At 39.1% G+C, this 27,244-nt stretch overlaps 1 protein-coding gene across 16 annotated transcripts in view; it reads right to left on the bottom strand.

Moving 5' to 3' along the window:
• The window catches only part of COA1 (cytochrome c oxidase assembly factor 1), a 111,121-nt gene that overhangs the window by 64,249 nt on the left and 19,628 nt on the right, over positions 1 to 27,244 (bottom strand). The window lies entirely within an intron of this gene.

Raw genomic sequence — 27,244 nt, 5'->3', positions numbered from 1 at the left:
TCACTTAACTTCAGCGTCCTACTTTCCTCATCCATAAAATGAAAAAGTTGATCTAAATAAATAATCCTCTAAACTCTCTTCAAAGTGCTACAATGTCATGTAATAGGGAAGAAAGGAAAAGAGACCAAAAGTTTGCTCTCTTTAAATTTAAAGGCAGGGCTTAGTATTTCATCTTCCCATGGAAATGGAGAGTAGAAAAGTAGACATTTTTATTTTGAGGACAAATAAATAACATCTTGAAAACACTAAGTATGCGGGAAAATCTGACTCTCTAAACTTTAAACTTCTGACTAATCCATGTAAATTTTAAAAGTCAACAGATGACATATTCTAATGATCCTAATCACTTTGCCGACAAAGGTCCATTTAGTCAAAGCTATGGTTTTCCCAGCAGTCATGTAGAGATGTGAGAGTTGGACCATAAAGGCTGAGCGCTGAAGAATGGATACTTTCAAACTGTGGTGCTGGAGAAGACTCTTGAGAGTCCCTTGGAGAGCAAGGAGATCAAATCAGTCAATCCTTAAAGGAAATAAACCCTGAATATTCATTGGAAGGACGGATGCTGAAGCTGAGGCTCCAATACTTTGGCCACCTGATGGGAAGAGCTGACTCGTTAGAAAAGACCTTGATGTTAAGAAAGACTGAAGGCAGGAGAAGAAGGAGATGACAGAGGATGAGATGGTTGGATGGCATCACTGACTCAATGGACATGAGTTTGAGCAAACTCCAGGAGATGATGAAGGACAGCAAAGCCTGGCACGCTGCAGTCCAGGGGGCTGCAAAGAGTCAGACCTGACTGAGCAACTGAACAACAACAATAATTAAAATACATAAAATGATAATATTATACCATTAGGAAAAGAAAGAAAATTTTAGAAGGTTAATCAATCTTTAGTTTTGGGGAGGAAGGATTGGGAACCATGTAGGAACCAGTTCCTAGGAAGTAGAAAGTGTCATTCAGGACAAATCATGAGTTATGAAACTGGTAACCAATAGATTAATAAATACCAAGAACAATAAACACTTAAATGTAAAAACATGAATTAAATGTCCATGACTTCAGAATACTAATTTTAAAAAGATAAAGTATAAAATATACTATGTAGTTAATCCTTAATACACAAGAATATTGCTCATGGTATTTGGATATTTATTGACTGTAGCAATTCTCAGCTATTCAATATAACTCAAACTCCAGAAACAGTACCTAGGCTTCTTACCAGAAAGAACTGATTATAATCATTAACATCCTACACAAATGTACCAGAGGAACACAGGAAAGTATCAAGAATTATAGTCAACCTAAAAGTTAAGGAGTGTCTCCTCTAAGATAATAATCCAGATACACACTTTTTGGTCTCAATTAACTTTTACATAAATATTAGAAAGGCGGGCTTTGGAAATTCAGAAATAAATATCTGGGTAATTTACACAGAAAGAAGAGAGCTACAGGTTTTGTAAATGATTGCCTATTCTAAATGATAACTATGTTTAAAAAAATGTATATGCAACCAACATTTTAAGGACATCACAGCTGAAATCAGGAAGAATATTTACATTCATGGAAGGAAAGCTGTGGTTCTGGATAATGAAGTAAACATGTGGAAGCCTAAGCCCTAGTCTCCATATCTCTAAAGGCCCAGGTTGCTCACTTATAAAATAAAAAGATTCTAGTATTTGAGAGGATAACAGCTAGTTATTTTTCACATTTACTGATGACAAAATTAAGAAGCAGGTACATACTGTCAAGTGAGAGCCTTATGATAGATAAGGGAATAACTTAATACTAGAAAGCATCGTTAAATATTACAACTTGCTATCAAAAAAAGCCTATAAATTACCTTTTAGTTTAGTAGCAAACTTGGTTTTTAGAACAGTTTTAGGTTCACAGGAAAACTGAGCAGAAGAGAGCTCCCATCTATCCCCAGTTCCATACACATAGCCTCTCCTAATATCAAATCCTGAGCCAGAGTGTCACATTTATTACAATCAATTAGCCTCCAGTGACACAGCATCTAAAGTCCATAGTTAACATTAGGGTTCACTCTTGGAGTTAACATTCTATGGGTTTTGACAAATGTATAACCACATGTTGCCACAATTATAGTATCATATAGAACAGCGTCACTGCCCTAAAAGTCCTCTTGACTTTGCCCCTTCATCCCTCCCTTGCCACCAACCCATGGCAACCACTGATCTTTCTACTCATTACCCTTTTTAAAGGTCAAAGGTTTACCTAGGACAATGCTTCCCTAGGAAGAGGAACTAAAGAGCTTCTTGAAGAAGGTGAACAGAAGACTAAAAAAGCTGCCTTAAAACGCATCATTCAAAAAACTAAGATCATGGCATCCGGTCTCAACACTTTATGGCAAACAGATGGGGGAAAAGTGGAAACAGTAGCAGATTTTATTTTCTTGGGCTCCAAAACTCACTGCAGACAGTGACCGCAGCCATGAAATTAAAAGATGCTTGCTCCTCGGAAGAAAAGCTAAGACAAAACTAAACAGCGTATTAAAAAGCAGACACATCACTTTGTTGACAAAGGTCCATATAGTCGAAGCTATGGTTTTTCCAGTAGTCATGTATGGATATGAGAGTTGGAACATAAAGAAGGCTGAGTGCTGAAGAATTGATGCTTTTGAATTGTGGTGCTGAGGAAGACTCTTGAGAGTCCCTTAGACTGCAAGGAGATCCAACCAGTACATCCTAAAGGACATCAGTCCTGAATATTCATTGAAAGGACTGATGCTGAAGCTGAAACTCCAATACTTTGGCCACCTGATGCGAAGAAATGACTCATCTGAAAAGACCCTGATGCTGGGAAAGACTTACGGCAGGAGGAGAAAGGGGCAACAGAGATGGTTGGATGGCATCCCTGACTCAATGGACATGAGTCTGAGCAAACTCCGGGAGATAGCGAAGGACAGGGAAGCTTGGCATGCTGCAACCCACAGGGTCACAAAGAGTCAGCTGTGACTTAGCGACTGGACATCAGGACAATGCAACCTAGAGGAGGAACAACTCCTTACACGGCCATTCAACACCCTAACCCATCTTTATTCATTCTCATACATCACTGAGCAACTGCCAAGAGAGTGAAAATATCTCCCTCAAGAAACATAATATCAGTAAGTTATTGGTACATTAGTTATAACAAACTCTGATATATACTCATCTAAACTTCAAAGAATTTTAGAGAATGTGGTACAACGTGACTATCTGAAAGCAAGCAAGCAGTATTTTGTCCTTACCATTTTTTCCTAATAATCTTTAATATTTATGCCATTTTTGACTAGCTTTATTTTTCAACAGATGCTATAGGTATAGCTAAAATAAAAGAAACTGGTACTTCCTGCTCCTGATACTATAGTAAAAAGCCTTCATCATAATGCTCTATGAGCATTTGCTTCCCTGCTTTTTGTCAAGAAATTCATAGGCCAAAACTCCAGCTTTTACATTTTTTTTAATAGCAGTGGTCAAAATACTGGAAATTAACAGCTATCAAATAGCAGAATCTGGCAATGTACACTTATGAGACATATTTTACAGTTAAGAAAAACCATAGTGGCCATTCCTCAGAGCTCTTCCCTGACTCAAGCCTGGCTTCCAGCTGTTTCACAAGCCCTACCCCTAGACCCCGAACCACAGTCAGGCAGGTGTGGGAGACCCAAACCATCCTGGCTAACTGGGTGAGGCCCCTTGTCACCTAGAGCACATTTTCACTTGCCAAAACAGCTTGTTTCCAGTCAGACAGGAGTAGAGCTGATGAGCGAGAAGGCGGAAAAGATCATCATCTCTCGTGCATATCCAACTACAGTGCCCTGCCAAGAGGCCAGTTTTCAGATGAAAAATTGTTATTGTGGATTTTCAAGCCATTTTCTATGTATCATGCATCATGGCTAGGATCATTTTTGGCTTCTCATATTACCTAAATCCAGTACACTTTAATATGAAATTTTGTTGTTCAAGGTAGGCAACTTAAGATCCTTTTAAAAATCAAACCCAGGAAATGGGATAGTGACTAGAAAGGGTGGGGGCTCACATGTGGCTTCTGGATGCTAGTAACATTCTACTTCCTGATTTGGGTGCTCATTACACAATGTGTAGAGGTGCATATTATTTTCAGTATTAATGAAATACTTCAATAAACAAGCTCAAACCAAAATCAAACATTCACCAATAGAAAACTAGAGTAATGGCTATGAAACAGGTAATTCACAAAAACTCAAAAGGGCAATACACTTTGAAAAGATATCCCATCCCCTTGAACTTCAGAACCTCTTCCCTACTGCCCTCAGACACGCCTCTATCACCCTCAATTACTCAACCTTTTCTCAGACGTTCCTGCTTGGGGCACAGCCCTGGCTGCACATACAATCACCTGGGAGTTTCAAAAAATTACCCAAGCCTGAGCTCCACCTCAGACTATTTGAGTCAGAATCTCCGGGGGCTGGGGCCCAGGAAACGGTGTGTTGACAAGCCCTCCCTGGTGATTTAGGTGTGCAGCCAGGGTTGAAAGTCACTGCCAGCTGAAACCTGGCTCTCCCTGCAGCCCTCTGCAGTCTGGCTGCCTTAATGCTCATAATCCTCTTCCCATTAAGCTGGAGACAGGGTCGGCGCCCTTATTTCTCACTGCCACTTCCAAATTCCTATCTCACTGGTCTCTAAAAGCTTCCAGCTTTCAACCTCACATTATCAAACCACACCATTCCTAATTCTGTTGTGGTCATCAGCATGACACCCCCAACCTCACTTCTGAACAATCTTAGCTCGTGGCTGTGATACTCTCTCCAAAACTGTTATTATCAAACTGCATGATAAAAGAAATCAACAAATGCCTCGAGACAAAAGAAAATGGAGAAATAACATACCAAAACTTATGGGATAGAGCAAAAGCAATTCTAACAGGGAAGTTCATCATAAGGATAAATGCCTACATGAAGAAACACGATAAATCTCAAATAAACAAGCTTATTTACACCTCAAGGAACTAAAAAGAAAAGAACAAATGAAACCCATACTTTATAGAAGGGAAGAAATAAAGATCAGAGTAAAACAAAATAAATGAAATAAAGACTAAAAAGACTAGGAAAAGATCAATGAACTAAGAGCTGGTTCTCTGAAAAGATAAACAAAACGGACAAACCTTTAGCTAGGCTTATCAAGAAAAAAAAAGGACTCAAAGTCCAAAACGAAAGAAGAAACATGATCGATACCACAGAAATACAAAGGATCATAAGAGACTACTATGAACAACGTATATGCCAAGAAATCTGACAACCTAGAAGAAACGGATACATTCCTAGAAATAAAATGCATGATGGTTTAAATATCTGCACAGATGATCCCTGACGGTCTCCTCTCCTCTCAGAATCTGGTCCTCACTTGACCGTAGCGACTCATTCCCATAGTCATACCCTAGAACCTGTCATTACCAATAATTTGACCTCCTCCATCATCTCAATTTCTAGCATCCTACTCTTCAGCCACCCCTTATTTTTTCAATTCACCTCCTCGAAAATCTTTTTTAAAACTCCAGTTCTACAGTCCATTGATCCTACCACCTTTTCACTGTTCTTCACCAACCTAGAGTCCGTGGCCCATCACTATACCCTGCTCTTTTGAACACACCCTCGACTACCTTGTCCCCTCCTCCCCTATCATCACCACCAGGCAAACCCCAAATCTAGATAAATCCTACCACCACACTATCCACACAGGTGAGTTTTTCAACTCTGCTGACTGACCTCACTATATACCTATGATCAGAGACAGGTGGGCCAAGGTGCGGCCTTGTAATCACAGACCATTTCTCTATTCTCCTGAATGACTGCTACTGATGTTCAGTCACTAAGTCGTGTTGAACTCTTTGCAACCCCATGGACTGCAGTACACCAGGCCTCCCTGTCCCTCACTACCTCACAGAGATTGCCCAAGTTCATGTCCATTGACTTGGTGATGCTATCCAACCATTTCATCCTCTGCAATCCTCTTCTCCTTTTGCCTTAAATCTTTCACAGCATCAGGGTCTTTTCCAATGAGTCAGCTGAATAACTAGGTCACACCTTTTCCTCTCTTTTCACTCTCCTTCATTTCATTCACATTCAATGAGTCCTACATCACATTCAATGAGAAAATAAAAAGCAATCAAATTTATTAGTTTACCCATATTTGTGCCAAAGTACTCTTACCTTCCCTTTGCCACTGGGATGAATGGTCCATGCTCCCACTATTAATAAAACCAGTCCCTCCACGGTATGCTAGATCCCTTTCCTTTCATCTACTCAACTCATTCCAGCAATTCTCCCTTCTCTTTTATGCATGATCAGTTTCCCCCATTTTATATATCATTCATATCAGCATGAAACATGCTGAAGTATCTCTTATCTTTGAAAAAACTTTCTTAATCCCATATCTTCTTCCAGCAATACTCCCATTTCTCTACTCTGCTCTTGGAGAGAAATTCTTCAAAGGAGATGTCTATTTTTGCTATCTCCAAATCCTGTCTTCCCATTCTCTTAGGGGTTACCAACCTAGTCTTGATCACCTCACTACTCCACAGAAAAACCTCCTGTGAAAGTCTTTACTGACCTCACGTTGCTAAGACCAAAGGTCAGGTCTCAGCACTCACCTTACTTGATCTATTGGAGCACAACTGATATCACCAACCAGTCCTTTTTTAAAACACTTCACACTAGGCTTCGAAAACAGTCCTGCTCTGGTTCTCCTCCTCCTAGCTGGGCGCTCACTTTCAGTCTCTCTTGTCTGTAAGCTTCGTCTTTCTGACCTCTGAACACCAATCTGGCCCAGGGCTCTTCCTGGATATCTCCACATTCATCCCTCCAATCTCATGGCTTAATCCTCTCCTCAGTGCTGACATCCTTGCTTCTATCTATTACAGACTCTCTTGCAGACTCATGCATCTATGCGTCTCATCAACATCTTAACCAAAATGCTGAGGAAAGCATCTAGAACTTGCCAGTTCAAAAATCAAACTCCTGAATTCCCCCTCCTCCCCAAACCTACTTCTCCCACTGATCCTTTTCAATGAATGGCAACTCTAGCCTTCCAGTTTTCACAGCCAAAAGCTCTGCACTGATACTTTTTCTCTCACTACTGCTGCTACTGCTAAGTCGCCTCAGTCGTGTCCGACTCTGTGCGACCCCAGAACAGCAGCCCACCAGGCTCCCCGGTCCCTGGGATTCTCCAGGCAAGAGTACTGGAGTGGGCTGCCATTTCCTTCTCCGTTTTCTCTCACAGCCCACATCTAATATATCAGCATACCTCACTGACTCTGCTTATAAATATTATAAATAATCAAGCAAGAGTACTGGAGTGGGCTGCCACTGCCTTCTCCAAACACCTGTCAGTTCAGTTCAGTTCAGTCGCTCAGTCGTGTCCGACTCTTTGTGACCCCATGAATCGCAGCACACCAGGCCTCCCTGTCCATCACCAACTCCCGGAGTCCACTCAGACTCACGTCCATCGAGTCCGTGATGCCATCCAGCCATCTCATCCTCAGTTGTCCCCTTCTCCTCCTGCCCCCAATCCCTCCCAGCATCAGAGTCTTCTCCAATGAGTCAGCTCTTCCCATGAGGTGGCCAAAGTACTGGAGTTTCAGCTTTAGCATCATTCCTTCCAAAGAAATCCCAGGGTTGATCTCCTTCAGAATGGACTGGTTGGATCTCCTTGCAGTCCAAGGGACTCTCAAGAGTCTTCTCCAACACCACAGTTCAAAAGCATCAATTCTTCAGCACTCAGCCTTCTTCACAGTCCAACTCTCACATCCATGCATGACCACAGGAAAAACCATAGCCTTGACTAAACCTTAGTTGGCAAAGTAATGTCTCTGCTTTTGAATATACTATCTAGGTTGGTCATAACTTTTCTTCCAAGGAGTAAGCGTCTTTTAATTTCATGGCTAATAAGTCTGTATAAATAACACATCCAGACTGTGAACACTTTTCCTCACCCTCATCAATTCACCATTATCTAGCTTGAATTATAACAATGACGTCCTAATTAGTCCCCCTGCTTCCTCCTTTAGCCTCTCTTACAATCTCCTCTCTACACAACACTCTATGATCCTTTTAAAGTCTAAATGAGACAATGTCATCCTCTGTTCAAAACCCTCACATTTCAGATGGCAATCGCACTCACGGTAAAAGACGAAGTCTCTCTAACTGTCCGTGAGGCCCACTACTCACTCTCTTGCCTCACGTCCTGCTACCCCTTACTCACTACTCCAGCTGCCCCGGCTTCCCTGTGGGGCTGTGAACAGGTCACACCCGCGGGTCTTCTCATTGGTTATCCCCTCTGCCTGGAGTGTTCCTCTGGTTATCCACAAGGTACTTGCTCTCTTCTTTCTCTACACAGCATAGCACCATCTAAGATGCTGTGCATTTTCTCATCTATCCATTTATACCTCCCTTCACTAGAACATAAGCACACAGAACTTAGCCAGTACTCAGTTCATCCGCTGGGTGAATGAATGGTGTTTAGGCTCATTAATAACTAGAAAAGCGAAAATTAGAACAATATGAAAAACCATTACATACCAATCATATGCCAAGAATTTAAGTCTGATGAAACCAAGAATGGTCTGAATATGGAACAGAAACTATTATATACCAGTGGCAGGAGTATAAATTAATACAAGTACCTTAGAGAACAATTTGGCAGTATCTAGTAAATCTAAATATGCATATACTCTTCAACCCAACAACTCCACTTCTACATATGTATCTCTTAGACTCTAGGGCCCAGAGCAACTCTCTCACAAGTACACAAGGAGACCCCTGCAAGAATACTCAGTTCCATTTACTCAGCTGTTTGTAAATGCAAACCAGAAACCTAAATGCCCACCAACAGAAATGTATGAATTATAATAAATACATATAATGGAGTACAATCTCACAACTAAAACGAACGACCAATCTACAAATATCAACATGCTAAAACACAATGCTGAGCAAATATGAAACAACATGCAGAAAGATATGTTTCATAGTATGAAGCTGTTTTTTTGGGGGGGGGTTGTGTGTGTACCTTTAATACTAATATTTTCAGGATTAGCTTTTTTAACAGAATGACATTTTCAAGCATTCTTAAACTTTAGTTTTAATATTTACAATGTTTGATTAAGTTCAAATCAACAAATACTAGAGCCTACACAAAAAAAGAATGAAAACGAGATTACCTTGTTTATATAATTAGCTAAATTATTTTCAAGAGTAAAAAGTTAATACTAGTATTTAAAAACCTAAATTTCCAATGTTACTGTTAATTCAACCATACATATATTACTTTAAGCCACAGGACTACCCATTTGCCTTTCTTATCAGAGAGCAATTAATGTCTTGAACTTTTCCTCAGCATCAGCTTTCTCAGTAAATAAATTTGGATGAGCCAGAGAACTGTCCTGGTACTTGATAGCGTAGGGATGCTGCTGGGTCTATTTATTTCTCATTAATCAGTGGATCAGCCACCACTGACGCTGGTCCTGAGGCTGCAGCAGAATGCTTTTCTTCACTAGGTTCCACTGACTTTTTGACTTCTTTACTTGATCTGAATGTTTGCTGAAGAAAAGAATCACTTTCAATGACTTCAATTTCTTTGACTCTTTTTACATGTTCCACCAGGATGGCTTGGTCCTCCTCCTTTCTTCTCCTTGCTTCATTTCTTTCTTTGGATTTCAGTAATTGAAAACATGGAAAACGAAGCTATCTTGTGCGTGACTAGGAGTGAGCGCGTGTGTGTGTGCTCAGTTGCGTCTGACTCTGCGACCCCATGGACTGTAACCCACCTGGCTCCTCTGTTCATGGAATTTTCCAAGCAAGAACAGTGGAGTGGGTTGTCATTTCCTACTCCAGGGGATCTTCCTAAGGATCCAACCCACGTCTCCTGCAGTGGCAGGTGGATTCTTTAGCACCGTGCCACCTGGGAAGTCCACGTCACTGTATTTGTACATAATAATATACATCAGGACTGCGGTTACCTCTGAGGAGGAAGGGAAGAAGAGAGAAAAATAGATTCAGGGAGGAATATACAGGGTACTTCAACTGTATCCATTTTGTTTCTTAAAAAATAAAAGCCTATTCCATATGGGAAAATAGCAGAATTTGACAGAAGTAAATGATAGCCATATATATATTTGTTATGTCATTCTCTAAATTCTTCTGTAACCTTAATTCATAATTTTAATGGAACATATTACATTCTAAGAAAGCTTATATGATTAAAATTTCACATTTTCCCAACTTTGTAAATACCAACAGCCAGCTTCTTCTAACTGAAAATGAATGTTAAGGCTGCCAGGACTTTTTGAAAATTCTGAAATTCCATGAGAAGAGAGCTGGCTGCCAGCACACCCAAGTACTCCACCTCAGCTTCCTTTTCTTACAAAGAACTTTGAGTGGCATATTTCTATTTAAATATTAATCATCTGTAAACACTGCCACATAAATATACCCCTAGGGAGAGCTGTGAAGTGGAAAGACAATTTGAAACAGATACAGCAACAGGCACCAGGACTCCTGTGAGCTTCTAAAATCACCAGTTGGTGCAAATGTTTGACGTAAAGGTAAATAACTGCTCTTACGCTTAGGGCCTTAACCTTCTGAATTACAGAAGATCTCTTCTGTAACAGATCTCTTCTGTTTTCTCAGACCTTTTACCAAAACTAGAAAGTACCTACCTAACTTGAACTCAGAAGAAAAATTCTCTTTATGATTGCTTATTGAGGCTTCCCTGGTGGCTCAGATCATACAGAATCCACCTGCAATGCAGGAGACCCAGGTTTCACCCCTGGGTGGGAAGATCTCCTGGAGACGAGAACAGCTACCCATGCCAGTATTCTTGCCCAGAGAATTCCAAGGACAGAGGAGCCTGGTGGGCTATAGTCCATGAGGTCGCAAAGAGTCAGGCACAACTGAGTGACTAACACTTAGAATAATACAGGATAAAAATCCAGGAACATTAAAACATAATCTTTAGGAAAATTAATGTTTGCAAGATAAAAACAAAATTTGTGGGATCACATATAATATGAAAAACAAATGTTTAACCCTTAGATAAATCAGACAGGTTAATTTCACTGACATTAACACCACCAACTTGCTCTTATAAGCAAGTTGTTGTTTTCAAAAATCTCAAACACGAAAACTGATACACAATATGCAGATACAGAGGCATAAATCCAGCTGGCTGGTATAAATGACGAACCTCTCACTGCTGTGGTTTCCTTGATATAATATCCGGGAAAGATAATAAACACCTGCCACCCACTAACATTTATACAGAAACTTTGAGAATCACAAGACAAAAGACAATGCAAAACGCGCTTTATTAACCAGAGTGAAGACACAGAGTTGATTCACTAAGCAGCCATGAGCCAAAAATGGTGAGTCAACTAGCACAAGAACAACTCCATTATTCTAATTATTTGTATAAGTTGTGTCAGCAGCTATGTGAAGTGAATCATCAATAGCTTACCATACTTGTGATTTGTACTTGGTTTGGTACTTAGTTTCCAAGGACACTAATCTAAACTAGAATGTGCTTTTAAAAGCCCATTATCAGTGATTACTGATTAAATAATCTTCACAAGTAGATACTGCTTGGAGGGCACACCAAGCACACAAATGTCCCATCCATATAAGGGCTAATATATCCATTCTGAAAAGCACCTGAACGTTTGAAAGTCACAAGCCCTCACCACCAGCTTATATTAGCATAAACATTTTTGCAACTCTCCACCAGAAAGTTTCAAATTCCCAGGGCTTGGCTTTACCATCTAGAGTTTGAGAAAACTCACAGCAGGGTGGGTTAGGAAAGCTACAATTATATCTTGACTGCCTTCATCAAATTACAGGAGTGGGAGGTAAAGACATTAATTGAGACACTCATAAAAGAACACACCCTTAAAGGTGAATCCTGCACTCTGACACACTAGGATCAAATGCAGAAGTCACACTCTATCACTTGGTGAATTTTCCAGGAAGCAAAACAACGGGAAATGGTAACCCACTCCAGTATTCTTGCCTGGAAAATCCCATGGACGGAGAAGCCATGGGGTCGCAAAGAGTCAGACACGACTGAGTGACTTCACTTTCTTTCACTTTTCAAAACAACAGGAAGTGCATATATGAGAGGAGACATTCAATGCACCTTTCTGCATACAACCAAGGTACTTATTACAATTTAAAGTTTTTACATCATGCAAAATGCCAGGCTGCATGAAGCAGAAGCTGGAATCAAGATTTCCGGAAGAAATATCAATAAACCTCAGATATGCAGATGACCCCCGTATGGCAGAAAGAGAAGAACTAAAGACCCTCTTGATGAAAGTGAAAGAAGAGAGTGTAAAGCTAGCTCAAAACTCAACAGTCAGAAAACTAAGATCATGGCATCCAGTCCTATCACTTCATGGCAAATAGATGGGGAAATGATGGAAACAATGACAGACTATTTTGGGGGGGCTCCAAAATCACTGCAGATGGTGACTGCAGCCAGGAAATTAAAAGATGCTTGCTCCTCGGAAGAAAAGTTGTGACCAACCTAGACAGCATATTAAAAAGCAGAGACATTATTTTGCCAACAAAGGTCCATATAGTCAAAGGTATGGTTTTTCCAGTAGTCCTGTATGGATGTGAGATTACAAAGAAAACTGAGCGCTGAAGAATTGATGCTTTTGATCTGTGGTGCTGGAGAAGACTCTTGAGAGTCCCTTGGACTGCAAGGAGATCCAACCAGTCCATCCTAAAGGGAATCAGTCCTGAATATTCACTGGAAGGACTGATGCTGAAGCTGAAACTCCAATACTTTGGCTGCCTGATGAAAAGAACTGACTCATGTGAAAAGACCCTGATGCTGGGAAAGATTGAAGGCTGGAGGAATAAGGGATGACAGAGGATGAGATGGTTGAATGGCATCACTGACTGGATGGACATGAGTTTGAGTAAGCTCTGAGAGTTGGTGATGGACAGAGAAGCCTCACGTGCTGCAGTCCATGGGGTCACAAAGAGTCGGACATGACTGAGCGACTGAACTGAACTGAACAAGTAATACCACAGCTATGTAGAATGCTGTTAACATCCCAACACGTAATTAGCATATCATAGACACTATCACTTCAGAATGAGAGCTGTCTTAGAAGTCATGGCCAAAGGCATTTGAGAAATAAGTTGAAAGAGAAATTAGGCAGCAGACGGGATCTTACTAGGGCATGATTAGAGTCAGCCTACCTTTTCAAATATACAAATACCAGGGCATGGGACTATTTTAAGTACATTTTTGGTCTGCCCTTTTGATTCGTCATCTCGAAGATCTATATTAAGTATATAAATATATTTATATATTCAACATAACTTTTTATTAAAAAAAAATTTGTCCATTTATTTTACTAATGCTCCTTGGTGTAAGAGGTGCTCTGAAATATGTAGCTTTTTTTACATTTCTCCTTCATTTTTAAAAATTTATTTTTAATTGAAGGATAATTGCTTTACAATATTGACTTTATTTCTGCCCTACATCAACATGAATTAGCCACAGGTGTACACATACATGTCCCTTCCCTCTTGAAACCTCCCTCCCACCTCCACTCTTTCCCACCTCCCTAGGCTGTTACAGAGCCCTGGTTTGAAGCACCTGAAGGGCAAGGGAAACTTAACTTCTACCTCTTTAGTGTACCCCACTAAACAAAAATCAAGACTATGCCAGCAAATCCAGGATGCTCTATGATTTTGATGGATCTTATCCAAATGAGACTTTAAATATTTAGCATCACCTGGTGTTAAATTTATTCTTTAAACTGAAAAAAGTATGGATCATAACAAGTAATATAAAACCTCAAATCAGTAATAATATTCCAACATTAGTGTGAATTAAAGCTTTTGGAATTGTCTGAAAATGCTAATTTTGTGTATATATGAAATTTTCCATTTAAAAAAAAAGCCTCTGCTGCTGCTGCTAGCCTTATTTGTCTCACGGAAAAATTCTTTAGACTCACAGTCTAACTAATTCTGGCCTCAGATTGCAAATATAATTTCTAGTAACAGAGAAAAATACTAGCAGAGAAACCCTGATAAACTTTCCAAAAATGTAGGATGATCCCTGTACATAAATGGGGAGAGGGGGAGGGGGGGACTTAAATTTATAGTTTAATACTCAAGCTCGTAGTGATCTTTTATTACAAAAGTTTCATTTTTTACAATGGGATGGCAATGTTCTTTACAGTTTGCAAATGCACCAAGTTAAGAAAATGAAGCTACAGCAACACTAGCCTCTGCACTCAGAACACATACCTCTCCACTGGGTGCTCTGTAAAGAAGTATTAATTCTTCTCAGGTTATCGGAGACTCAGGGGTCTCTTGCCTCAAAGAAATTATAATATGGACTAACACATCATTCTGTCAACAGCAGTAATGAGATTATGCCAATATATCCTGCCTACCTTACCAGTTTTCATTTCTAAAAGAGAAAGCTACAAACAAAATCAAAAACTTATGTACACTTAGAGCAATATGATGTTGAAGAATCCTTTTCAGAGAGCATTAAAATATGTCTTTACCACTAAATTATTTTTAAATAATAAACTGTGAAAATTCTTTTAGTAACTAACAAAATTACTAAAGACAAAATTTCATTTTTTATATTACTGAAAAGAAAACCTCTTTTCCCCAAATGTTTAGCGTATTTTGATTCAGAAGCTAAAAAGTTATCACCATTATTAATACCAGTTGATATAACTGATATGACTATATGGAAAGATAATACAAAGAGCTACTTAAAACCATTACCAGAAAATCAATGAGTTTAATCAAGTGTGATGTAAATGATAATCATAAAAATCAACACTTCTTATAAATACTTAATTACAAAAAATTTTCAAAACAATATTCCATTTGCAATTAGAAAAATAAATATATTGAAACTTTCAAAATTTAACCAGGAATGTACATAACTTTTACAAAACCACAAACCTCTTGGGTTAAAAACAAGGTTTGAAACAATAGAAAAAGTACCCCAAAAAAGTGATAGCTTCAACTATTTACAATTAAGACTTTCTACAATGAAAATTAAAACATTATACTTTTATCATCTTTAAAAAAATATTATACTGCTACTGGGTCACACAAAAACTTGGAGTATCTGAATTTTCAAAGCCAAAGTCACTTCCTATATTGTGTGTTGGCTAAAACAGCCCCTAAAGATTAAACTCTAGTCTTTAAAGAGTTCACAAATTTATAAGTATATCCTCAAGCCCAAAATTAATCAATAATCAAAGGACATATGCAAATACAAGTGAAATGCAAAAGTAAGAATGACAATCTCATATTGAATATCTACTGGGTGTTATAAAGCTGGGTGGTTCTTTTCTTACTGAAGTTGAACACAAGAAAAGCACACAAAACATAAGTGTTGAGCTCAGTAAATTAGAACAGACCAAACATCCATGCAATCACCATGCAGGTCTAGACACAGAGCACTGCTAGTATGTGGGCAGTGAGGAAGAGACTGCCTCCTGATCGTAACCCCCCTCTTCCTCTCCAAGCGAAACGATCGTGGCTTCGAAACCCTGGTATCATACAGTGTGTACTCTTTAGCATGTGCGTTCTTTGGGTCAACATTTTGTTTTTCAGATACATCCATTTTGTTGCGTGAGCTGAGTTTGTTCATTTTCGTTTACAGTATTACATTCCTAGGCAGGAACATATAATAATGTACTCAACTGCTATATTACGATGTACATTTTTCACACGTCCCCAGTATGAAGCTAGACCAAACAGGGCTGCTATAAACATTCATGTACACACAACTTGGTTGCACACATGAAACCATTTCTGTGGCGAGCGGAACAGTGGGGTCACAAAGGATGCACACATTCAGCTCCAACACTGCCAACCAGTTTACCAAAGTGGTGGAACCAATTTATGTACACCGGGAGTGTATGAGAATTTCCCTGCCCATATTCCTACAAACTCTATTGTTAGTCTTTTTAACTAAGTGTTCTGGCAGGTGGATAGTACATATATGCCATTATGGTTTTAATTTGCATTTCTCTACTGACTTTGTGGTCTTGAGCACCTTTCTTATTTTTACTGGACATTTCGGACATCTTCGTGGTGAAGAGCCTGCTCAAGTCTCTCGTTCTTCTGGTGGGTTGTCTTTTTCTCACGGATCTGCAGCACCCCCACTGCCACTCTGCTGGCGCAGGCACCCCTCACCTCCAAGGAATAATAACTCCCAAAGTGATGACACTACCAGACTTAAGCGCTCCTGCATGCAAACACTAGTCTATGTCATCTCACTAACCCTAACCGTGTATGGCGGGCTCTGTAACTACCCCTATTTTAGAGAGGAGGCAAACACACACAACCAAGAAATGAGAGAAAGAGAATGCGTGCGCACACACGCGCGCGAGCCAGGGTTCAAGCCCAAGTCTGCTCTCCCAAACCAGGTGCCCCTCACTGCTCTCCGGCCGCCCCTGCCATCTGCTCACACGGCCTCACTGCTCACCCAGGAAGCCTCCTAGCTGCTGAGCACATTCCCAGGCCTATTCCCTCAGGATTAAAACTCCGACTGTGCCTTTACTCATTCCACAAACTCTGTGAAAGGAAAATCAAAATGAAGTCAATACTGATAAGAGAGCTCTCTAAACTGGATCCAAGAGGCCACTGAGGAAGTGAAACTCCACATGTCAACACAGATGGGAGAACCCTTGGTCAGAGTGCTGCCAATAACCTCTCCCACTCTGTGGCTTGCCTTCTTACTCTGTTAAAGGTGATTTTTGATTAACAGAAATTCTTGATTTTAGTAAAATCCAATTTATAATTTTCTTTTTGTACTTAATCATTTTTGTGTCCTATTTAAGAAGGCCACATATTTTCCGGTACTGTCTCCTAACAGATTTACTGTTTTGCCTTTCACGAATAGATCTATGATCCACTGGGAATTTGAGTGTAGTCTGAGATAGGGGTCTCGGTTTACTTTGTTCCATGTGAATATGCACGATGCTCGAGCACCATTTACTAAAATACCACATTCACACTGTTCTGCATGCCACCTTTCCCACAAATCAAGTGTCTATATATGTGTATGCTTGTTTCCGGATTCCTTATTCTATTCCACTGATCTACTGAAACAAGAGTATTGTATATCCTTGCACCAACAAAACAGTCTTCATTAATCTAGCTTAATTTTAATTAAAAATCTTGAGATCTATCAAATTGTTCCACTTTTGTTCCTGAAGAATGTCTTGGCTTTTCTCAGCTTTTTGCATTTTCATATAAATGTATCTCTTTTAATGACTGTCACAACCCTTAACGTAACTAAAGCTTATCAACCCACTTTAAAAACATGGCAAAGCAAACCTGGAAAACTGATATAACTGACTAAGGTCATAAACCTGCACAGCCTAGGTCTGAACCCAGGAATGTGTTTGTGCTAAGTCCACACCTACAATATCCTGCATGCCTATAAACTTACACATGTGAAAATGTTAAGCCTAAAAACAGACACAAGTAAAACTAACAATGAATTATTATTTTACTACCTACTGGATTTCCTATAAGTAACGTTAAGATAACTAATTCTAACAATGCTGGCAAATAATTTATTATGAAATCGATACCAATTTCTCCCCCAGAAGTAAAAATAACTATTAATACAATCCTTTTAGAGTTCTAAGAAACTAAATGTGGTTACTGCTAATAAAGGTACAAGAGAAGTTGATATCCTGAAAGCACTGATTTAGTTACTTCCTGCTTAAAGCCCAACTGTTTTAAAAATGTGGGTCATGCCTTACTCCCATTCTAGTGCATTAAGAAAATGAAATGAATAGATCTTTGGTAGGTAAAGGAGAGAACAGATTCATGGACAGTTCCCAAATACCGGCTTGAGCAAAGGGTACTCAAAGAATTAATAGTCTATGAACTAATACCTCTTTAGCAACTACACACTGGGGTAAGTGCTTGACATAAATTATCTCATCTCATCCTACCAACTCTGGCAGGTATTACTGCGGCCCCAAAGTACAAATGAAAAAAATAGGAATGGGAAAGAAAGTACTGAGTATCAGATTGTAACTGAACATTTCAGTTGCTAAGCTCTTTCTACCATAACAAACTGCTAATATCTACGTTATATTTATTTCACAACTGAGCTGAAAAACTAGATTTTCCACTGGGGAATATACAAGTGACCCTAAAACAACAGCCAGGCAGCTGTCAGGATTTCACTGTAATTCAGTGTAGCAAGTCACATGGGAGCCTTTTGACATTAGTGCCCCTAGCAAAGTCACCTTTGAAAACAATACTCCATTTGTTTGCCTGGGTTTTTCCACCTCTTTTTCCCCTTAAAGTTTGGCACTGTAAACTTAAAAAAAAAAAAAGAAAGTTTAGATCTTTAATATATGTTAGAAATGATACAATAGCTCACCCTACACTTTTTACAATCCCAACACAGTGACTAGTAAATTAAAACTAGTATGACATGGATAAACAACAAGTTCCAACTGTTCAGCATAGGGAATTATATTCAATATCCTGTGATAAACCATTATGGAAAAGAATATGAAAATATATATATATATGTCTATATATATACCCACACGTATAACTGAGTTACTTTCCTGTACAGCAGAAATTAAACATAGCACTGTAAATCAACTATATCTGAATAAAATTTTAAAAAACTAGGCGCAGAGGGTAAGATGGTTAGGTAGCATTACCAAGTCAATGGGCATGAATCTGAGCAAACTCCAGGAGATAATAGAGGACAAAGGAGCCTGGCGGGCTGCAGTCCAGAGAGTCACAGAGAGTCAGACACAACTTAGCGACTGAATAACAACAAAATGTGTGTGTGTGTGTGTATGTGTGTATACAACAGAATAATACATAGCCAAAAAAAATGAAACTTTGCCATTTGCAACAATATGGATGGACCCAGAGGGTATGTATTATGCTTAGTGACATAAGTCAGACAGAGAAAGACAAATACTGTATGATATCACTTTATGTGGAATCTATAAAACACAGCAGACGCGAATACAGCTAAAGAAGAAACAGACTCACAGAAGTAGAGAAAAGACTAGCGGTTACCAGTGGGGAGAGGAAGGGTGGAAGGGGCAAGATAGAAGCAGAGGATTAAGAGGTACAGACTGGGACTTTTCTGGTGTTCTAACAGCTATGGCTCCATGCTCCCGGCGCAGGGTGTGCGGGTTCAATCCCTGGTCAGGGACCTATATCCCACACGCCGCAACTAAGAGTTTGCATTCTGCAACGAAAAAGATCCCACAGGCTGCAACGCAGATCAGAGATCCTGTGTGCTGCAACTAAGAGCTGGCACAGCTAAATAAATGTTTTTTAAAAAGAGGTACAAACTACCAAGTATAAAATAAGCTACAACGATACACTGCACAACACAAGGAATATAGCTAATGCATTATGATAACTACAAATGAAATATAATCTTTAAAAATTCTGAATCACCATCTTGTACATCTGAAACTGATATATCATAAATAAACTATGGAGAAGGCAATGGCACCCCACTCCAATACTCTTGCCTGGAAAATCCCATGGACGGAGAAGCCTGGAAGGCTGCTGTCCATGGGGTCACTGCGGGTAGGACACAACTGAGCGACTTCACTTTCACTCTTCACTTTCATGCATTGGAGAAGGAAATGGCAACCCACTCCAGTGTTCTTGCCTGGAGAATCCCAGGGACGGGGGAGCCTGGTGGGCTGCTGTCTATGGGGTCGCACAGAGTCGGACACAACTAAAGTGACTTAGCAGCATGATACATCTCAATAAACTGGGAGGAAGAGAATAATTTCCTTATATACACAAGCATGGGAAATACAAGCAGGAAAGACATGAACCTGCTTTACTCTGTACTCTTCAGACCACATCAATAATACTGGGCAATGCACTTCAGAAGACAACATATCAAATAGAGTAACAATTTCTACCTAACAGTAAGATTTACAATGTAGAGTCCTGGAAATTACTTATAAAAATAGTCTCTATTTCACTGAGTCTGAAGATGGGGCCTACAAATATGACTTTTTTTTTTAAGTTTCTATAAAACAAGCAGAAAACAACAAAATGGCAATAAGCACATACCTATCAACATTACTTTAAAAGAAATGGACTAAATTCTCCAATCGAAAGGGATAAAGTGGCTATACAAAAAAAAAAAAAAAGCCCCAACTATGTGATGCATGTAAGAGACAAACTTCAGCTTTAGTTATACATATAGGCTCAAAATGAAGGGATATTCCATGCAAATGGAAACCAAAAGAGAGCCTAGGAAGCTGTATTTATTTCAGAGGAGATAGCCTTTAACTCGAAAGTTGAAAAAAGAAACAAAGAAGGTTATCATATAATGATAAATGGGTCAAATTCATCAAGAGGATATATTGATCACACATAAACATACATACACACACACCTAACAATGTACCACATACATATCTTAAGCAGATACAAAGGAAGAAACAGACAACAATGCAATAATAGTAGGGGACTCCCAATGCCCCACTTTCAACAATGGATAAACTCAGAAACCAATAAGGGAACCTTGTTCCTGAACTATATGTTAAACCAAATGGGTCTAACAGACAAATATAGAACATCCCACCCTAAAGCAGAAGCATACACAAAACATGACTTCCCTGGTGGCTCAGACGGTAAAGCGTCTGTCTACAATGCAGGAGACCTGGGTTCGAGCCCTGGGTTGGGAAGATCCCCTGGAGAAGGAAATGGCAACCCACTCCAGTACTATTGCCTGGAAAATCCCATGGACAGAGGAGCCTGGTAGGCTACAGTCTATGGGGTCGCAAAGAGTCGGACACGATTGAGCGACTTCGCTTTCCTTTACCCTAAAGCAGAAGCATACACAAAACATAGTCCAACACAGATCATATGCGCAGTCACAAAACCAGTCTTAGCAAGCGTAAGAAACTGAAATCATACCAAGTATCATTTCTGACCTAGATGATACCACTGACAGAAGGAAAACTGGAAAATCCAAAAACGTGAAAATCAAACAACATATCCCTGAACAACCGATAGGTAAATGGAGGAGTCAAAAAGTTAATTTTAAAAATCATGAGACAAATGAAAAAGAAAACACAACATTCCAAAATTTGTGGGATGCAACAAATGCAGTCTTAAGAGGGAAGTTTATAGCTCTAAATGCCTACATTAAGAAAAAGAAAAAATATCAAATAAACAATCTAAACTTAAACTTTAGCAAACTAGAAAGAGAAGATTAACTAAGTCCAAAGTTAGCTGAAAGAAATAACAATGATGACAGCAGAAATAAATAAAATTGACCAGAAAAGCAACAGAAAAATCAACAAAATAAGAGCTGGTTTTGCTAAAATAAACAAAATTCAAAATCCTTTAGCCAGATAAACTAAAAAAGAGAAGACTCAAATAAACAAAATGAGAAGTGAAAGAAAAGACATCACATCTGATACCACATAAATACAAAGAATCAAAAGAGATTACTATAAACAATTGTTGCCAACAAACTGGGATAACCTAGATGAAATGGATGAATTCCTAGAGGCATAAACCCTATCAAGAAGGAAACATGAAGAAACAGAACATCTGAACAGACCTATCACAGAGTAAGGAGACTGATTCAGTGATGAAAGAACTCCTAACAACAACAACAACAACAACAAAACAGAAACAGTGGTTTCACTAGTATGTGTTTAGTTGCTCACTAGTGTCTGACTCCTTGTGACCCCATGGACTGGCAGGTCCATATGGAGCCTGGCAGGCTCCTCTGTCCCTGGAATTTTCCAGGCAAGAATACTGGAGTGGGTAGCCATTTCCTTTTCCAGGGGATCTTCTCAACTTAGGGATTCTCCAGTAAATTCTACAAACATCTGAAAATGAGTTAACAACAATTCTTCTCAAACTCTTACAAACAACCAAAGAGGAGAAACCCATTTTACCAGACTAGCATTACCCTGATACCAAAGCCACATACAGACACAGACAATACAACAAAAGAAAACTACAGGCCAACATATCTGATGAATACAGATATAAAAATACTCAGCAAAGTACAAGCAAATCCAACAGCACATTAAAAAGTCACCATGACTAACTGAAATTTATCCCCAGGGTGCAAGAATGGTTCAACATCTGCAAATCAACAAATGTCATTTAACACAATGAAAGTTTAAAATCATATTATTCTGACAGATGCACAAAAATGATTTAACAAAAATTCCACATGCTTTCATGATAAAAACTTTCAACAAAGAGAGTAGAAAAGAAATGTACATCAACATAATAAAAGCCAGATAACAGTTAATATCACACTCAATGGTGAAATGTTTGAAGGCTTTCCTCTAAGATCAGGAATAAGTCAAGAATGCCCATTCTTACCATTCCTATTCAAAATAATATTGGAAGTGTTAACCAAAGCAATTAGGCAAGAAAAGAAAATAAAAGGCATTCAAATCAGAAAGAAAGGTGTCTCTCCCTGCAGATGACATGATCTGCTATGTAAAACATCCTAATGACTATACCAAAAAACTAATCAATAAATTCAGTAAAATCATAGGATACAAAACCAACATACAGAAACCAAAGCATTTCTATTCATTTCCTATGAAATATCTGAGAAAGAAATAATGAAAACAAACCCCTTTATAATAACACTGAAAACAATAAAATACTTACAAATATATTAACCAAGCAGGTGAAAAATTTGTATTCTAAAAACCATAAGACACTAAGAAGTTGAAGACACAAATAAATGGAATTATAGTTCATATTCATAAACTGGAAGACAATATTATTTTAAAAAATAGCCATAATACCCAAAGCCATCTATAGATTTAATGCAATCCCTACAAAAAGCCCAACTGCATTTTTCTACAGAAATAGAAAATGTAAAATTGGTATGGAACCATGAAAGACTCAAAATAGCCAAAAAAATCCTAAGGAAAAAAATCACTTCCTGATTTTTACTTTTTGTACTTTTCTAAGAATTTGTCCATGAGAGTAAATCTTAAATGTCCTCACCACATATCCACACACAAGTGGTAATCATGTGAGGTGACAGAGGTATTAACTAACCGTACTGTAGCAATCATTTCAAAATACATACATGCACCAAATAATCACTTTGCACATCTTCAACTTACATATTATACATCATTATTCTCAAGAAATCTGAGAAAAGAGCAATATCTTTTTGAGCAAGATCTTTAAAAAGAAACAGTAATATAAAATGACAAATTAACATCTTTGTAAAAGTTGAAATACAAATGAAATTTTAAAATACACCATGTATTCTTTGTCCTGTTCAAAAGTCTTTCATAACAAATATTCCAGATGTAGAAAAATTCCACTCATTTTGCATTGACACTGGTCAAATATAAAGTGTATCAAAAAAGAATCCCTCAGGTGAAGTATTGGGGCACATTACCTCTATAATCGCCTATAATTTAATAATAAACTATTTTGCTTACTCTGGTTTTGGTTTTGCTTTGAAATACTGCTTTTAATATTCAGATTTTATATTAAGTTCTTATTTCATACTGAAGTATTCCATAAAAACATTCATACTTTCAATTCCTTAGTATTCGGTGGGGGGGGGGGGGGCACCCTACAGTCTATCAGTGAATATTCTGAACTTGAAAACACCATCAAACATTATTGGGTAATATTTATATATACATCGAGCTCTCATAGCAAGGTTAACAGTACTACACAAAATACTAAATTGTAACTGCCAATTTACCAATTTATTTTGCTCCCAAACTTGTTATTTCTTGGAACATCACTCATAGGATTTATAATTAATATAAATTTATTTTACTCCTAAGAATACCTGTTAGCAGCAGACAGAGGATGAAAACATATTTATAAGATGGCAAAAACTATGAGTAAGACCAGCTTATTAATCATGAGTCAGCTTTTCTCCCAGATGCTTCTTTCTCAGTTCCCAGACCTTTACTTTCTACTCAGTATGTCAGCATGCCCCATTCTTGCTTTCCCCTTGATGCCAGTGGTACCATTAAAACAAATGGTAACCAATAGTATTGATTGTTAAGCTTTAATTCTCAGGAAATTTTAAATTCCTTTTTCCTGTTTCCCTGACTATTTAAATAATTTTTCTCAGCTTTTGGAATTCGAATAAACATAAAATTTCCTGAGAAGTGCTAGGAATGCCTTCCCACATGGAAATCCTATTTTATCCAGAGATCATTGCTGTGAGTCTCCAGAATCTGTCCTAAAGTGAACAGCATCCATTCAGTTCAGTTCAGTCGCTCAGTCATGTCCGACTCTTTGCAACCCCATGAATTGCAGCACGCCAGGCCTCCCTGTCCATCATCAACTCCTGGAGTTCACTCAGACTCACATCCATCAATTTGGTGATGCCATCCAGCCATCTCATTCTCTGTCGTCCCCTTTTCGTCCTGCCCCCAATCCCTCCCAGCATCAGAGTCTTTTCCAAGGAGTCAACTCTTCGCATGAGGTGGCCAAAGTACTGGAGTTTCAGCTTCAGCATCATTCCTTCCAAAGAACACCCAGGACTGATCTCCTTTAGAATGGACTGGATTGGGAGTTACTAATCAGCAATATTCACCCAATCTTCCTATTTCATCTCCCTTGTATCCCAATTTCCAGAGATATCTGGTATTGCCTAGTTTTTGAGCTTTCTGAGGATTTACAAGGTAAATCTGATCTTCTGCCAATTTAGGGTTCATGAGTCTTGCGTGTCTAGATAAACTGACATTCTTGTTTAAGCTTTTCAGTTTTTCAAACTGTACTGCTCATCTCCTTGCCTGATGTTCTGTCCTTTGGATCCTTACTATAGTTTCAGTAGGGTTTCAATAGGCAGCTAGATCAGAAGTTAACTTGCCATCTTAATCCAGTAAGAATCTTCACTTTTAACTAGTGTTTTAAATGACTGTGTTGCATGCAGTCTCAAAACACACTTTCAAACACTAAACTGCAGGACAATCAGTAGAAAGTACCCAGAATAGTGAACACAATGAGAAGTACTTGGAGCTAAGGAGATTTACAAAGGAGAATATGCTGAGAGCCACAACAGCAACTTCAGTAGCTAAAGAGCTAATGGGGGAAGAGAAGTTGGGCTTGTTCTCTATGCCTCCAAGGAAAGCTAGAACCAGTGTGGGAAAACTGCAGGCCAGGGATCTCGTACAAGACAGAGAACTTAAACTCTCCCAAAAAGGAGTGAACTGCCCCGGGAAGCCAGAAATGCAGGAACAGGCTGCACTACTGCCGCTTATTCGGGGTACCACCAACAGTATCTAAGCCCCAGATGGTTGTGTGGTCCAACCGGTGGCTGTGGCAAGACTCATACACACGCAGAACAAAGTTAATGGATAATTAAAAGCGAGAAGAATGATTTTACAAAGAGTCATTTTAGGCACACTCAAAGTTCTCAAATACAAAGCATTGTCTGCACTTCGAATATACCAGGGTAATGACTGCCTGGTCCTAAACTTCCTTTTCTCAATCAGAATATAATTTTTTTCTACACAGAATCTGAACTCAGATGTGCTTTTATCCTGAGATTTGAGTGGAAAAGTGACAAAGTGATAAGTCCCCATGAGCCACAAACTTTAATATATTCCTAAGCCATCACTTCTTTACCTAAAATGCGTGTTGGCTTAAAAACAGGTCCCCCTGCTTCTATTCTGCTCCCCTAGTCCAAACAAGGAACAAAGAAGAAACCAGAGAAGATGGAGCATAGTGAGCAAGGGAAAAGTGGCATAATGTGAGGCTGTAGCAGTAAGCAGAGAAGCCAGATCACAGGGAGGGGCTGGAAGGGTAGACTATTGGTCAAACTAAATATTTCTGCTTTATCCTAAGCATAATGGTAAATAACAGAAAAGTTTCAAGTAGGAGTATGACATGATCACATTTTATATTTTTTAAAATAGTTTTTGTGTGAAAAGTAAAGTTAGAAATATCACGTTTTGTTGTTGTTCAGTTGCTAAGTCATGTCTGACTCTTTACAACTCCACGGACTGTAGCCCGCCAGGCTCCTCTGTCCATGGGATTTCCTAGGCAAAAACACTGGAGTGGACTGCCACTTCCTTTTCCAGAGAATCTTTCCAACCCAGGGATCAAACCTGCACCTCCTGCATTGGCTGCTGCTGCTGCTGCTGCTAAGTCGCTTCAGTCGTGTCCAACTCTGTGCGACCCCATAGACGGCAGCCCACCAGGCTCCCCCATCCCTGGGATTCTCCAGGCAAGAACACTGGAGTGGGTTGCCATTTCCTTTTCCAATGCAGGAAAGAGAAAAGTGAAAGTGAAGTCGCTCAGTCGTGTCCGACTCTTAGTGATCCCATGGACTGCAGCCTACCACGCTCTTCTGTCCATGGGATTTTCCAGGCAAGAGTACTGGAGTGGGTTGCCATTGTCTTCTCCAATGCATGAAAGAGAAAAGTGAAAGTGAAGTCGCTCAGTCATGTCCAACTCTTATCGACTCCATGGACAGCAGCCTACCAGACTCCTCCATCCATGGGATTTTCCAGGCAAGAGTACCGGAGTGGGGTACTCTTCTCTGAGAAGTACCCCACTTGCCTTCTCTGAGATACAAGCCAGGAATTCCTTTTTGAGTGAGTTAGGTTTGAAAACCAGAATCACCTAACTGTGAATGTCTCACAGGCTCCACTTTATCATTTCTCACTAAAAACATCTCCATTAAAGCTTCAAACTCAAGATCCTGGCGATAGATGTTATAGATGGGGTTCCTGCCTGCAATAAATACTGGAATATAAAACACCTGACATATGTCTCTGATAAAATTCTACCAGATCACAGATTCACCCACAACACTGCAGGTATTCCTTCCACAAAGGTTAACCTTAAAGAGTTAACTCCTAATTCTACAAACATTTAAAACTATCTGAAAACAAATACAAAAGAATTAAAGGATGCTTTCATCCATAGACTGCTTTGCTAGGAGTAAGATAGCTTTAGATTCTAGAGTTAAATGTCAATTCTTAATTAACTGGCCTGTTTTCCTGAAGTAAAAACTTCACGTTAGTTATTTTGCAGCAGACACTCTCTGTGTCCTGTTATGGCCCAACACTGCCCCCTGTTGGAAGGCATCACAGGCAAAATGATCTTATTCCTGAACAAGTTTGTGAAAAAGTTCTGAGTTTCTGAAAGAAAACGAAAAGGGATCATGTTTATTTTATCCTTTTTAGTCCATCGCATTTGAGTAAAAA

Source organism: Ovis canadensis, chromosome 4 (genome assembly GCF_042477335.2).
Source record: "Ovis canadensis isolate MfBH-ARS-UI-01 breed Bighorn chromosome 4, ARS-UI_OviCan_v2, whole genome shotgun sequence".
Taxonomy (NCBI): Eukaryota; Metazoa; Chordata; class Mammalia; order Artiodactyla; family Bovidae; genus Ovis; species Ovis canadensis.
Note: the sequence above shows the minus strand (reverse complement) of the source record. Positions and strands in the feature narration are given on the sequence as shown.